This window comes from Corvus hawaiiensis, chromosome 18, assembly GCF_020740725.1.
Source record: "Corvus hawaiiensis isolate bCorHaw1 chromosome 18, bCorHaw1.pri.cur, whole genome shotgun sequence".
Classification (NCBI taxonomy): domain Eukaryota; kingdom Metazoa; phylum Chordata; class Aves; order Passeriformes; family Corvidae; genus Corvus; species Corvus hawaiiensis.
In genome coordinates, this window is record NC_063230.1 from 941,758 (window position 1) to 957,806 (window position 16,049).

At 46.2% G+C, this 16,049-nt stretch overlaps 1 long non-coding RNA gene across 4 annotated transcripts; it reads right to left on the bottom strand.

Moving 5' to 3' along the window:
- Window positions 1–288: 288 nt before the first annotated feature.
- On the bottom strand, window positions 289–15,324 carry LOC125335066. Of its 4 annotated transcripts, XR_007207328.1 has the most exons (10): window positions 15,181–15,324; window positions 14,573–14,705; window positions 9,618–9,952; window positions 7,920–8,977; window positions 7,665–7,722; window positions 7,024–7,221; window positions 6,700–6,872; window positions 2,429–2,537; window positions 2,141–2,297; window positions 289–560 (listed from the first exon to the last, which is right to left on the bottom strand). It is a non-coding gene; the product is annotated as an uncharacterized LOC125335066 (long non-coding RNA). The 4 variants fall into 4 exon arrangements; XR_007207325.1 differs by having other exon boundaries at window positions 7,665–8,977; XR_007207326.1 differs by having other exon boundaries at window positions 2,429–2,540; window positions 7,665–8,977.
- Window positions 15,325–16,049: the final 725 nt, after the last annotated feature.

The following is a 16,049-nucleotide window of genomic DNA, read 5'->3' on the forward strand; positions in this document are numbered from 1 at the left end:
TGGAATAAGGTGCAGTCAAAAGGAACCACACTGGCCCCTTGATCCAGCAATGTCAGTGAAAACTGGTTCAGGTTGGGCTTCATTTAACTTTCACTCAGGAACTCTTTCCCCATATATTTCATTATTTTGTCACTTCTGTAACCCTTTTTGTCACTGACTTTACCCTCCACCCTCAAAACTTTGTGCCTGGCAAGTTAAAATCCTTCCAAAGAATGGTTTCACAAACATCAATGAGATCTGCCTGCTTAAAAGTCACGCTTACAAGGTGATACTGGTGCTTACCTGCTTGCCTACTCTTCTTCTTATCTTCCTCTGCTCTACCCTCATCTTTCCTTGCCTTTAAGGGCAACAAAATGCCCTGATCATCTACTCCAACCTCCTGGAGTCCATTTCAATGAGGATCTGTTTCTGGCTGAGAAAGAATTCCTTGGGTGTCCCCAGACTCACATCACTCTTTAAAAAATGTAACTAATTCATTAGCAGTTCACTTGATAACAAGCCAAGAATCATCTCTCAGAAAAGCAGCAGCAACCTAGCAGATTTCCAAGTCGGAGGAGAAGCTGGAGGAGAAGCAAAGAAAACAGGCTTTTGTCAGAAAAACCAAAGTGGGGTGAAAGAGATGGCATGGCAGGCTCCTAAAATGCCCTCAGAGCTTCTAAAGTAATCTTATTCCAGCACATGAATCCCAGAGATGCCCTCCCTCTCCTTATCATCCCACTCACTCAACCATGGCACTGACATATGTACTTAGCAGCAGTTATCAGCAGTGGCACAGAAATAAGTGGCAGGTATCAAAGAATCAAGGTCGTCAACTCGTCATGAATATTTCAGAGAAAAAGCAACATGAAAAGCTCCAGTGTCCCAGGCTCTCAGATTTCCAGCAGAAGGAATAAAACACAAACCACACACACACACAGAGACACACACACAGGGGCCGCTGGCTCGGCCATCACATGCACGGAGCTCATTTCAAGGCAGTACCACATATGTTACAAGACAATCTGTCACATTTTAAAAATATATAAATATATATTAGATCTCTGCTCTGTATAATGTGCAAGCTCTAAGCAGCTGGCAAGAGGGCAGTGGTGATTTAATGCAAGAAAACTGTGCTTTGCTGAAGGGGCTGGGGACTGGGGAGCTCGGGCTGTAACGAGAAGCCTCTTTGACGAAGGTGCAGAGTGGCATCTTTTCACACAATTATATGTGGGTCACATTAACCTCTGCTGGGCAGGATTCCCCTGAGCTGCCTCTGCCTGTGTCACTGGGAAGAAATCTGAGCTTCCTCTCTCCATCTCTTGCTTTTTCTCACAGCGCTGGGCACTGCAGGGAAAGGATGGGGAGGGAAATGGGGTTCCCACTGCCAGCACGAGTTTCCCACTGAGCTCCGGAGCAAACTCCACACGTCAGGGCCCAGCAGTCCCACTAATGAGATATGTTAATCAAGGGAAAGATCTGAGATTTCCAGCTGTGTCACTGCACTCTAATTTATATATTATATACATACATTACTATTTATAACCAAAGAAACTCTGCTAAGCTTCCCTTTCCACTTGCATGCCAGATACTGATGGGAACTATTTGAATTTTGCTCTGTGGATATGGATTGAAGGCAGACACACATTTTTTCACAGGCTTTGGAGGTACCAATATCCTCCTGTCAAGTACAACTCAAATTTACAAAGGGAAATGTCATCAAAATCATCACAATTTATTAAACAAAACAAATATTTCTTTAACCAAATCATTTGGGTATTCATCTGTTCTGGGTTGGCTTGTTTTTTTCAGTCTTTGCAGGGAATTTATTTATCAGACAGCTCCATTTCAGGAACTGTGGTGACAAATCTACAGTAAGAATAATTTCCCACTTTCTAGTGCCACAATAGTCTGGTTTTTACAGATTTTTTTTTGTTTTCCAGGCACCTCACCATGTTCTTCTCCAGATTCAGCTGGTTTGAGGTGGTCTATAGCAAATGAACTTTATGTCCCATGGCAAACTGGATTTAAAGGACAAGATCTTCTAAATTTGAGAAAATCACCGTGGAAACCCAGCTTTCACTTACATTAAAACAGGTTCCTTCTCGATGAACTCCTTCTGGAAATGAAGGAAACATTCCTTGAACTGACAACTGATACTTACACTGTCATTCAGCTGCAGTCCTTGTGCTCCTTCACACATCTGCAGTCCCAGTGGGCTGCAGGGTTTTGAACTTGCAGGACACAGGAGCTGGGCAGCCTTTGAAGACGGCTGGAGACAGGGAGGTGAGGACACAAGTGGGAAGTGTCTGCCAGGACACCTAGAAGCAAAGATTAAACCCCACAATTTGAAAGGTATTTGAGCATTTTTCACATGCTCAGATCAGCTGCAGATCATGGGCTGATATTAAAGTACACTGGGGCATTCCCAGCACCAGTAATTGCTGCTCACCTTTCACCCTCTGCTGCTCATTTCCTTTCCATGCCAAAGTGCTCTTTCCACTCGTTTGTGCCAGGAAAACTCGCCGTGACCAGGCACTGAACCAGACAGAGGAACTTTCCTGCTTTAAACAAACAAACAAACAAAAAACCAAACACATGAAACCATTTTTTCCCCCTTTCCAAGCCGGATGGCTCCTCCCACCTGGTTCCCAACCACAGGAGTGGTGGTGCCAGCAGAGCAGCAGGAACAAGAGGCCAGGAGACAACTGTGTCTTAAACCAGTGCTACCACCAAGCAATTTGTAATATCAAACCACAGGCTAAATCTCAACTAAAAGCTTTTTGGGTTCAGAGTGAACACCTCTATTAAGATGAATTAAGCAATTCACAGTGTTCAGAGCTGCACTTTAAAAATGGAATTTAAATCTTTATTTTCAATGCTCGCCCCTGTAGTGAAAATGGCCTGAAAGAAACCAGCTCAGAAAACCATTAATTCCAGGTTTCTGTCAAAGAAGGCTTGTGCATATTCCTTCTGGTTAATACAAAAGGCTCTCTCTGCACTGCAGTCACTGCCACAGGGACTCCACTGCACTGCGGACACCAGAACTACCTTAAAACTCACCAGTGCAAGTCCTGATAACCATCTAGACTCAACAGCACAGGCTCAGCATGGGCTAATTTGTCCTGACAAGATTATTTGCAAATTAGGTGAGGAGGTCAGACAGCTGCCATATAATTACTGGCTCCAAGTTTATGCCCTACCTATTTTTCATGTGTTTTTCACTTCATGTGCCCCCTCAGCACCAGGTTTCACCCACTCTTAGGCCCAGTTTCAGCCAGGATGTGTTTAAATCCCTTGTTCAGGCTGGATTGCAGGTGTGTACTCACCTAAGCCAGGTGTCTTTCAGCTGGGAGGTGTGAAATAGATCCTCAGCTGGAAGATTCCCATGTGGTAAGGCAGAAACTGGGTCAATGGATTTAATCATATGTAAATCCAAGGAGGATGAGAGCAGGTTTTGCCTTGAATTAACAAAATAAGTGGTTTCTAGTGGTTTATGCATGGAAGGTCTGTGCTAGACATTAAGATCCTGCCCCATCTGGAGGGCTAAACATCAGAAGATGTTACTGTGAGAGCAATTTTGGATCCCAGTCAGAACATCCTCCTCCACTACCCGTGCAGAGGTCTGTCTGTGTGTTGCCATGCGGAGGCAGGAGCTGCCTGTCGGGAACGAGCAGAGGATGAGGGATTTCCCACGTGCAGGGATCCAAACCCCATGGACTCGCATGAACCCATTCCAGATGTCCCAACTGCTTGCAGTGACACGTGGCACCAGCCTGCCCAAACAGCAGCAGGGGCTGGAGGAGGGCTCACGCCTGTCTCTAATCCCTGGTTTCATCGTCCGTTTGGAAAACACAGTGCTGGAGTTTATCCCCTGCTCGGTGTTTCTGGGAAGTACTAACACAAGGAAGACTGCCTGGTTTGGGCCATTGCATGCCCTGTGGGAAACAAGGCACGAGGGTAGGATCCCCTAAATCCTACATGGATATAGAAATGGTGTCAGAACACTCCAAGTCTCATCCCAGCCAGGCCCCGCAGGTCAGTGTGTGCAGACGGGGCTCAAGGGCAGCCTGGACAAGCCCTGTGTCACCTTCCAGTACTGTCTCAAGATGCAAAATCCTTGGAACAAGCATTGGAAATGCCACTGGACCAAAAATCAATCCAGCTCAATACTGATCTCTACCAAAAGCCACTGTGTGAAGGCGAATACAACACCCAGGTTTTCCCAGGACTGATCTTTCCCTGCTCTACCTGGCTTCCATTACAGTAATTTGCTTAATGACTTCCTCCATCAGGTGGCCAGCACAGCCATCCCTGGAGCTGCCCTCCAGTTACATTCCTAAAGGTACCTTCAACATATTTGTGCCTTTGGCCACTGGATTCCCTGGCAGTGCCTTCTGCAACCTGTTCAACCTCTCAGGTCACAACTTAGTTCCTTTTACCTCTTTCAGGCTCATTACCTGAAGTGTTCTGCCAGTCCTCCTGACTCCAAAGCCTCCTTGTCAGAGCTGTTCAGGAAATTTTTCAGTGCAATTTCATTGGGAAAGATCAATTAAGTTAAACTGAAATTTCTTACAAAAAGAACTCTATTCTTCGTTTAAAAAAAAGAATTTAAATTCTTAGTTTAAAAAACAGTATGTTCTCAGGATCTGCACGAGGTCTCTTCTGCCTCTTCACTCCATGTCTTGTTTTTAAGGCTACCTGAGTATCAGGTACCCAGAGTTTCCCCTTATATGCAAGTATTTAACCATGTGCTGACTGTTCCTGTGTCGAATTCTGACCCAGGTAGATGGATGTAGCACAGATCTCTTCACCTGAGCCAGTATCATCAGAAAACCTTTAAAGTCAGCAACAAGAAATTTCCAAGGCGTGATTCACTCTACCCTGAAGTGAATCACTAAACTGGAACATGGATGAGTGAATCATGTAAACATCTCCAGTGTAAACCAAACTCGGTTAAAAAAGAATCACGCCTTCTCTTTGCTGAGATTCCTCTTGACCACAAGGGAATATCACACACTCCCATTTGTTCCTTGTCATTTTGGGAGCTTTAAAAGGAGTAAATACTCTCCTCCCATTATCCTTCCTTTTGATGGCACTGTCTTTGACTTTCCTTCTTTTTCCTTTCCCTTTTGAATGGTCTTGTTTTCCACCAACCCCACCAGCTCACAAAGCTATCACCCAGCAGTCCTGAAAGCAGTCCTCTTGCACCAGAAGGAGAATCTTCTAACACAGCTTCATCCTGTCCAGAAACCTTTTGTGAAAACCCACCAGAGACGTCCTCAGATGGCTGCAATTAATTAGACTGAAATGACAAGTAGTGTTGTTTTGTACACAACAAAACGTTCAGGTGCCCCCAAAATTAATTCAACTTCTTGGCATGAACATGATCTTCCAGCACCAAAATAATGATCCAAATAAAAAACTATATCAAAGCTGGGGAAAAGTATTTTTTTACCACTTGGGGAACAAGCCTTTCTTATAACACTGTCACATAAACAACTTTTGTTTTGGGAGTTTCAAAAGCATATGGGGAAAACAAGGTGGTAGGATCCTGGGGCTCTCCCTGGGAACGCCCCATGGCCTTCCCCCATCTCATGTGTCTCATCTGAACCCCAAACTCATTGCGCTGTCCAGTGGCCTGGGGATGGGGCAGGCAGAAGCCATTTAGGACAAAATTATTTGTAACCCTTAGAGAAATTCTAAAAGCTTTCTAGATAAAGGGCTGAATCGGCTTTTGACTGAGCAAATCTGATGTATAAAGGGCAGCCCCCTCAGCAGGTGACATAACCCAGATGCCACGGAGACTTGACACTGACTTTACAGCACTCTGGAGGGTGGAAGCAACTTCCCCTTGATCAGGCAACACCCAGGACCTCTCCTGCATCACTGAACACTCTGAAACACCCCATCCCACCTACTGCCCCCAGACAAAATGAAATGCTGTCCCCTGTGCACCATTCATCAAAGCCAGGCCCCACAATTAATGGCACCATTTGTTCAGGGGATTTCAACAGGTACTGAAATCCAAAGCATCAAAGCACAGACAGTCTCATCCTGGCCTGGCAGATATAAATATGCCAGGGAGACTTCATGTCACTCAGCAATCACTGTCCCTCTAAAAGGGTTTACAGGCCTTTCAAAGCACTGAGATCCTGTAAACCAGGTCCTCAGCCCCAGCATGGATGATCCTGAGAGAGCTCTGTTACTTGAGGGGACCGTGAGTTTGGTCTTTCTGAGCAAGATTTTGGGCTGGAATTGTCTTCACAAAAATGGCAACAGCCACGATTATAAAAGAATACCAAAGCTCCCAACATTGCAGCTCAGCTTATTCCGTGATTCTGTGAAATCGGGAGCAGCGAGGTACAAAGCAGCCAGGTCCTGCTGCCTTCTCCTTTGACAACACTTCCCACCAGGCAGCAGAAACCAGGGAGTGGGGGATGTGAAGAGGCTGTTGCCCTCCTCAGAGATTCAGTCCAGACCTTACAAGGCCAGCAACACAGGACCTACTGAAACCTTTTCTCCCACCACTTCCCCCAGAATGGCTCAGTCCAGCACCAGATCTCAGCCTCCTTCTTAAAACTCATCAGCTCCCCTGCAACAATTTTTTTGGGGCCTGTGGTTTTTCAGTGGAATTTAAAGAACAAAAACCTTGGATCATTACATCATGGCTCCAGTAATGTCTAGGAACATTTTACATTTGATAAAATCTCCCCAGATTACCTTCTGAAAGCCTTGTGGTCGAGTGGCAGGGCTGGGAACACAGGAATGATGTAAGAAACCACTGAATAGCTCGGAGATCAGCTCCTCACATCCCTAGCAGAGAAACTTGGGAAAGGCATCACTCCTCCTTCAAGGGAACCTGGCAATTAGCTGAAGTCAAGGAGCTGCTGTGCCTATGGACAGACAGGAAGAATGGCCTGGAGTTAACACATGCTTAGCCTCCCCTGGCAGGAATTCTGGGCCCAGGCTTGTCCAAGTGCCTACTCCCTGCCCTTCCTTAGCCATCCCTCTCTGTCCCAGTTTCCTCTGGGTATATTTCCCTACCTCCTGCCTGTGTGGTTTGGTATCTCTCTGGGAAAGGTGAAGGATGTGGTTTTGTACGATGTGAGCCTCTGCTCTCAGTCCTGGTTCTTTAAAAACAGGAGAATCTTCCTAGAAGTGGAGACTCACACCTGGAGCTTGGCTGTAGGGGTGTTAGAGGGGATGGGCAGAGGGCATCCCTTCCAAATCTTCACAAATCTTCTGTTAAAAGTAAGTACAGTATGATGTAATAACAACAACAACAACAACAACAATAATGATAACAACACAGGCAAAACACAGGGAGATGAAAACTGCCGAGCCATGCAGGGAGAACCTGAGGAAAACTTTTCCAGGAAACCATGTGCTTAAAGGGAATCTCTGTTTCATTCTCCCTTCAGGAGACAAACACTTAATTTTGCAATCTCCTACTAACTGGCTAAGCCCTGTGCTTTGGTGGAGCTCTGTACTCTGCCTCTCAGAGACAGTTTGGACCTCAAATCTTCATGCAAAGCCATGTAAGCACAACTTGTGTATTTAACAATGCAAGGATGGGCAGGAGGCAACCTAAAATCCTGACCTCAGGTGACTTCTCCCATGTCACTCCAGTCAAAGACAAACTGAGACACATTAACCAAGAATTCTGATTCCCAGACTGTACTTACAACCACCAGTTCATGCTGCTTCTCATCAGAGCAATGTCACCACGAGACTTTTATTCAGCTGAGAAAACAGAAGTGACAGCAGCTCTTGGTTAGGGTTGGCCCCTGAGCTTCCCTTGTCACACCATAATTAGCTGCATTGCTTTAGTGCAATTGGGGTGTTTCACTCACAAGTGTGTTTGGGTGGTTAACTCAAAGATTAAGTCTCAAAAGCAGAGACTACAACAATGCTACAACCCCTAAGAATTAGATGCTTACCTTAACTAGGTGGCTCATCCCTTCTACTTGCTCTCTCCTACAGACTTAACAAAAGCCTTTATTTTTGCCTGGAAGACCCACAGGAGTTGGAGCTTCTGTTGTAAGCACAAGAGTTAAAGACAGTACCTGGGCCAAAGAGCCCCCAAACCAGGCAACAGGTAGGAAACAAAATCAATACTAACACGAGGTCCTTCTCCTTATAAACCAGAACCACAGGGAGATGACATGATTTCTCTGGGATCATTTCAGCCGGAACGGAGCTCCCAGCCCAGGTAATGGCTCAACCAGCAGACCACCCTTCCTCCTCAACAGGAGGTCTGAACCTGAGCAGCCTGGCAAAGGAGGGATTACATGGTTCACATGGCTGAAGGTTTCTAGATACCTCGAGGCTTTGTTCTCCCCACGCTCTGGGCACAGGACCTTTGTCAAAGCAGCTGAAGAGAAACGCCCTGGCCTGGTGCTGTTCCCAGTGGTCCATCTGCAAGCTCAGGCACTGGCTTCCTGCTCGGTGCCTTCCTTTAGAACTGCAATCCAATTTACAAAGCCTTTAATTTTAAACTTTCTCATCACTGACTTAATAAAAGTAAATGACAGGTAATGGTCCCAGAAGCCAGGACCCATTAGATCTTTCTCAACACTAATAAGGGCTGATCAGACGCTTGTGCACTCCTTTTCCAGCTCACGGAAACCCAGCTCCCCAAGGACTCTGCAGCCGGGGGAGAAACAGGAAACCAACCCTCTCACGGGCCAGGGAAAAAGGGAGAGAAAAGGGGGGGAAAATAAAAATAAATAAACCCATGTGAACGTGAACACTTAAAGCTGAAAAGGGGCAGGAGGATGAGTGCGGATAACGCCTGCGCTCGGCCCGGAGTTCAGCTGGGGCCCACGTGCTCGCTCCATTTCCCCAGCGGGGCACGGGGGGCTCTGGGAGGCGCTGCCGGCGTCGTGGCTGCACGGAGCCGTGGAGCAAACCGGCTCTGATTTCTGCCCAAAGGCATCAGTGTCAGACCGGTCGGGATGTCAGCTCGGCACAATGTCAAGGCGGCAGTCACGGTGTGCTGTCACAAAGAGAAATAGATATCATTTCAAACACACAGCTCTGGAGAGAGGAGGGAGAGGCAGGAAAGAGAATCCCATAATGCACTTTTTTTGGGGGGGAGAGAGGGCCAGGAGGCTTAACTCTGCTTTGGCCACACGAGAGGAGGTACAAGCAGAGGATGCTCCAAGTCTTCCAGCCAGTGCGTCACCAGGCTGGGAGGGCAGGTGGGTACTCCAGAAAGGACCCGATTTTCACCTCTCCTATGTACTTTCAGTTAGAAAAAAAGCATTTGGAATCAGTCTCCTAAGACTAATTCCTGATTTAAGGAATTCCTTGGCCAGCACAAAGCTTTAGTCTTTACCTCTAGCACAAAGGAGAACAACAGTGTCGTGGTCACAATGACCAGGATTCTGGTGGTTTTCTGTCCTCCTCAGGTTACACCTCCACATTTCAGTGATAAAGGAGACTTTAAACACAGCCTCATTCCTGCCTCAACTGTCCCTTAAAGTCTTCACATCCCAGGCCTAAGGCAATCCTGGCTCCATACATTGCATGACACCCTCTCCCAGGGAAGGGTGCTTGTTACATCCGTATCTTCCCCTCTACAGAAGCCAGCAAGGTGACTTAGGCGTTATTTGGAGATGCTCTACCTCATTTACCTCATATCCAGGTGACAGAAAGCAACTGTGGCACAGTCAGGACTGGAAAAATCAGCATCAGGCTCTCCTTGCCCTCCTTCTTCACTACAAGACCGTGCTGGGGCAGCTCCTTGCTCGTTCCTTTTCTGTTTGTCAGTACTGTCTGGCTTTTGCTTTTGTTTCTCTGCTGTTTGGTGGAATTGCATCTGCTGTGACTTCTCTTTCCCAGAGCTCACTTCTTCCACACTGATTTTCTGTCCTTCCATGGTCTCAAAGGCATTTGCCAGTCATAGCACCCAGATGGAGGGGAAAAGGGAGAGTTGGAGGGGAGTGAGAAAGCCTTCACCTCAGTTTTACTGGTTTGAACAGATACAATTTCATGAGATACCTGCCAGGAGTTCTGCCCACAACAAACAGTGACAGCACCACAACATTCCCAGTATCTTCATGTAGGTTTAAGTAACCATATTTCCATATTTTCAAAGTAAGAAACACTTCTCAAGTAACACCTTCCAGTGTTACAAAAATGCCATCCAAGAGCATATGTATTTCAGTGAAAGGGAAGAGAATGGAGTTAATTTTTGGGAGGAACATGACATATCCCAGAGCTGATTACTCCTGGCTCCCTGGGGATCGCTCACTTCCTGCCCACGTGCACAGAGGGAACAGCACCAAGGAATCTCAGGCTTCACCTTTGAGGCCATCTTTGTGGAAGGCTGGGAGACAACACAGCAAGTTTCTCTCTCACCCCACCACTGTTGTCTGTGTAACATTTTTGATACACCAAGTCTGTATCACAGAAAGCCCTGGAGCCCACTGCAATATAATTAATGTGATAGGAAATCTTGTACTGGAGCACAGCCAGGATTCTCATCACACTCAAGCCTCACTCAGTAACCACTGGACTTTCCATTCCTCCCTCAGACACCCACCTTATTTGTCTTTGCTTCCCAATTCCTCTGAAGCACCTTTGCAACCCTATTGACATGACTGTTAGCTGTGGTAGCAGGCAGATCTAGGAGGGACTCTGTCTGGAGCAAATTCCTTGCCTGTGGCTCATCTCTAGCCTCAATCCAGGCTCTCTTACCTTGCACGACACTTGCTCACACAGCCCCGAAACCTCGCACTTCCCTACTCCCTTCAGACATCTTTACACTTAAAGCGGTTCCTCCTTCCTCTCCCCTGTCCTTTTCCTCCCAGGTCTGGCTTTCCAAATGAAATTCTTTCAGCTTTCCTGAACGGGGAGAAATCTCCCAAGGCTCTGCTTTATCCTGGTCATACTCTACCCTGTGCTCTGGATCTCCCTCTGATAATAAGGTGCATACACTGTATATCACAGCTGTAGAAAGAAGGGGGATTTATACATTTGGCCTCTTCTGAGTGTAATACACAGGCCTGGATCCTCTCCCAACATCTGCTCCTAGTCTGGACCAAGGGAATGAGAGATGCTACAAGGTTTGTAGCTTGTGTAAGAAAGATCTCATGAAGAATTGCAATAGTACAGTCCTAACCCTTGGGAGATGGGTATGGACAGCCTCTTGGAATGTGGTGTAGCCTCCACAGGGGTGCTTCATCTTGCATTTGAGCTTTTTCACCCCACTCTTTTCTTTGGCAAATAGCAAACAGCATTTATATTGCTTCTCACTACACTACAGTGCTGGACAGATGAAAATATCTGTGGCTCATAACAGATTTGTAAAGACACTTGTGCCACTTTCTTACAATAAACGGAGAGCAGAGCCAAGAAGAGAAGTTGATGTTGGTACTTGGGGTCACGTCTCTTTATCTGAGTATTTCCTTAGTCTTTTGGGAAAAAGTCAACCACTACTGCTGATTATTTCTACCTGCTGGCCACCAGTGTGTTATACCAGGCTGTCACCCCAAGCAGGGTGCTGGTTCACTTCACCTAGAATCTGTGTCCATAGGGAAATGTAAGCAATGCCTTGTTGCCAGCTTTGGTTTAACCTGGCTCTGAAGTAACCCAGCCCTTCTCATGAATTATACCTCCCTGTCCCCAGATTTTAATGGTTGCTATTCCTTATGAGAACACAAACCTAACTGTGAATTTTCTCACTTGCCATGTAAGGCCATTACTTAGGTAAATCCAAAGGACTGCTGGGCTTTGTATCCATGGCTGGGGCAGATCATACTTTAGGCCAGAACAAAGCACATGGTAAATTCCTGAAGTCTGTTGGAACACTCGTTTTGCCAGGATAAGGTAACAATACAAGGTCCATGATAACACCACAAGTTTCACAACAAGCAGACCCAAAAATCCCTTAAACCTCAGCACCCACAGGAATCCTGAATATCAGCCCTAACGCATCTCAGGTAGGGTGCCCAAAAGTCAGGGTTACCCTGAACCTGTAACTGAAGAGTTTGGATAAATGTCTAATTCTGTCAGAGCTTTATCTGTGTTTGGCATCCCTAGATATGCCTTTCTGTCCATGGTTTTGTCCTCATGGGATGCTTCAGACACTCTCCCAGGATTTCCCCTCGTTGGAGCAGTATCTGTGGTTGGACCTGCATGAAGAGTCTGTGCAGAAGCCTCATAAATAGTAAAGCTGAGATGTCTGAGATGCACTGGGGTTCCTGGGTGGGAAAAGAGCAGCCCTCAGCTCCAATACACCTATGCAGGAGCAAACCCAAGGACAGCAGGGCTTGGTTCATAAATATCACTTGCCTTTAAACCAACCATTTCTCAGGCTGGGTATTTCAACTGTCATCAAAAATGCTGGTCAAAAATGGTGTATGGAGAAGAGCTGAGTTGCTGTTGTGATCTTGCCATCACCTCTTTTTCAGACTGACAGCAAACTGTTCCACTGCTAGGCCTCAGCTCCCCAGCTGTACAAGGGACACAACAGGCACCAATCTCCCCCTCTTCCTCTGCTCCTCTCCACATTCACTGTGCTGTTAATTCAAGCGTTTCTCCGACCAAACCAGCTCAGACTCAGTGCAATGACTTCAGCTGGGCTCTTCCAGGAGTGGCAAATCATAAATATTAACAGAGGAGCTGTTTGTCCCAACAAATTGAAAACAAAAGATGAGATGTTGTAATTTGGCTGAATACATTCCAACTCTCACCCTCCGTGACAGGGCTGTGGGAGAGCTGTGCAGCACATGCACGGCACAGCTGGGTTTGGGGACGGAAGCATGGCCCTGGGAAGAGCAGCTTTGCAGTGAGTATTAGCAGCAGAATCTCCCTGGTTGTTACAAGCTGTGAGCTCCTCTTAGGCTATTATTTAATTAGGGAATAGCACATCTCGTAGCAAGCCCCCTTCCTGTTCCCCTCCTGCGGCTTTCCCTCTTGAGCTGCAGGAGTGTTTAATCAGGCAAAGCTTTCAAAGGAGCAGAAGCATGGCCAGATGGCCCAGCCAAACCGAGCTGCCCAAGTAGAGAACTTGGGATGCACATGTGTCCTCCGAAACAAATCCAACTGGGGGTGTTGAGGCGAAGGCTCAGGAAAGGCCGAGGGCCTGGGCTGCTCCCTCCCAGAGCCCAGTCCCAGCCACGTCAGACACTTCTCCTTCCCACTGCTCCCCATCTCTTCAAACCACACAACACTGTCATTATGCAGATGGCAACTTGCCAGCAAAAGGTGACTGTCACATCCCTCAGCTGGAATTGGCTGCATTTCAGATTTCAAAGCCTACAGCAAGGTTTTTTCACAGCAGCTTTTCTGCTGGGAGCACACTGAGAAGCTCCTACCTCCCTTGTGTCAGGCCCTAATAAAATCACCAGTCACCCAGGAGCTCCTCCAGAGCCCAAGGGACTGCAAGGGCAGCAGAACAGATGCCCTGCAAATCCCAGGAATCCTGTGGTGTTTACCAGGACTCCCAGCCCTGTTCCTGCCACTCGGCTGGACCAGCTCCAGGCGCTCAGGGCTCACACTGGACTGACTCCAGATTAAATGACAATGTAATAATTGATGTGTGTCTCCATGCTTTGGTTTGAAACCCCACAATTAAAAGGATACAGGGACACAGCAATTTCCTTGTGAATCAGACCTGTGGGCCCGTTAGAGCAGGATCCTATTCATTACACTGCTGAGTGCAAGGGCGACAACATACTCCTGTCTGCTCTGCTGTTTGGGAAAGTGCAGCTTTAGGAAGGATGACAAAGAAAACCTGCACAGTCAGGAGTAAAGAAGCAAACACTGCTCAGAGAAACGAGGAGCTCCCTCTGCAATCCCACTGCTGCAATATTTGTAACCCATGCACGGGTCAGCCTCTGAAGGTAACATGAGGGAAAGAATGGAAGTTCCATTTGGTACAATTTCATTCTTCCATTAATTATGTTTTGCTTTGGAAGAGAACCATCAAAACCTCAATATTCCCTCCACAATTTCCTTCTGGACTCACTGGAATACATTGGAAATGTCTAACATACAACTAAAAACAACTAGGAAAAGAAGAAAAAAACCTGGAAATCTAAAACAACACCTAAATAAAACCTATGACTACAACTGAGTCAGGCTCTTCCTCTCTGAAGAAGACATAAAAGAACCAAATCACTGTGATTTCCTCAACCATTTCCAACAGGAAATGGCATTTTCCAATGAGAACTGGATTATCAAAGTATTTATAACCAATTCTATGTATAACAGTTCCTAGAGAGTATTAATGTGAGCTGTGATAATTAGGACAAGATTTTAAGAGAAATTTTGTTGTTGTGAATCAATGTTTGGACACGAATTATAAAGCCATGTGATTCCTACCACTCTGTTTTCACCTTCAGCTTTCAAGATGTTGGCTAAGGACTGAGCCTTATTACAGAGGAAACACACGTATCAACACCATCTGTCATGAAATTTTATTTTTATTCTGTCTTGTTTAGCTGTTTTCTCTTAGCAAGTCATTATACAAGAGTAAATATATCCTTAGTTCATCAGCACAAAGATGACAAAACATTAAGGATATTTATCTTGTCTGGATGCCATTTAAACTTCTATAAATGTGACCAGAAATTATTCTTACCAGCTCAGGGGAATCCTTTTTTGGGAAGATTTTCAGTGCTAAGAGCTTCTGCTTACATGAGAAATGCTGTGCAGAAGTCCTTTCTCAAGGCACCGCGATGATCCAGCTGCCAGTGCCAACCCCTCTGAGGAATCTGAGAAGGGAATGAACAAACATGTCAGTGTTTGTGCTGGATGGGGAGCTCTGGGACAGTTGGAAAAGTGGTGCTGTGCTCCACAAATGCTTCTCCCACAGCTCTTCCTTGCCAGTGACGAGCTCTCCCTGGCCTACAGCAGCAGTGGGTTGCTGTCCCTGCACTGGCTCAGCTTCCTGGCCAGAACACAGAGGTGTGAGGCTACTTTCTGTCTCTCTGCAGCCTTCTCCCGGCCTGAAGCTCTCTGTGAGCACTCCTACCTGCTCCTCCACGCTCACACACAGATAATCCATGTGGGAGCACACTTGTTATTCCAGCTCCCAGACTGGGAGCTCTGCTGGACTCAGGCTTGTTGGTCCCAGACATATTAACACCTCTAATTCCCACCTCCCCAGTACATTAATTTTTACATTTTCCCAGTCCTTTCAATCCTCTTCAAACATTCCCTGTGGCTGAGGCACTGCCAGGTGTTTACCTGAATGAACTCAGCTGGGCTGTTCCACGACGAGTCCAGTGGAAGGACACGCTCCTGTGCTGCTGCTTTCATACCTGACTGAAGGTTAGAAGGGTCCTTATCTCCACACTTCAAAGAGCCTCCTCCCATTTGACAGCTTGGTGTCTCCCCCTGCATGATGTGAAAGTCTTATTCTCAACAGTTTCAAGCCTTTTGATCTTCATAAAAACCAGGTCACAGAACATCCTATCCTGGCTGTCTTGAGGAATGCCATAAACCCGGAGCCATTGCCACATCGGGCCTCAGGATCTCTAATCTCCCAGGATTTATGAGCTCACATTTTCTTTGAAGGGACACAGCCTGCTTTAAAATCACAAATATCATTACACATGCCTGCAATTTACATCAATAAAGGAAGAATAAAATCCACAATCTACTCATTTTTCTCCCAGCAGTCCAACTTTTTAGTCATTTGCATTTATGCAGATGAGGGAATTTCCAGCCAGTTCCATTCTTTGGGCAGTGCTGCACATGCCAGTACCACAAATATTATACTGCAAACATTGTGGGGGAGGATTTTAATCTAAATACAGATAGTGCCTAATCCAGTGTCTTTAAAAAAAGTGCCTGAATCCATTTCTTGTAGGAATATTTTGTAAGGCTGTTAAAATGCAGGCCATAAGCTTATGGATGATGTAAGAAACTTATATGAGGAAATTCTTATTTTTAAGAAACTCAGAAGATCAAAAGCAGAATGAGAAGGATTTATTTCTACACACTATTACTGCATTTCTTTTATCTGTCTGTGTGTCAGGATTTCTGAAAGTGCTTGTCATCACCTTGTTATCTCAGGGCCTGATCTCCATCCAGAGCACTGGAGGTGCCGAGGC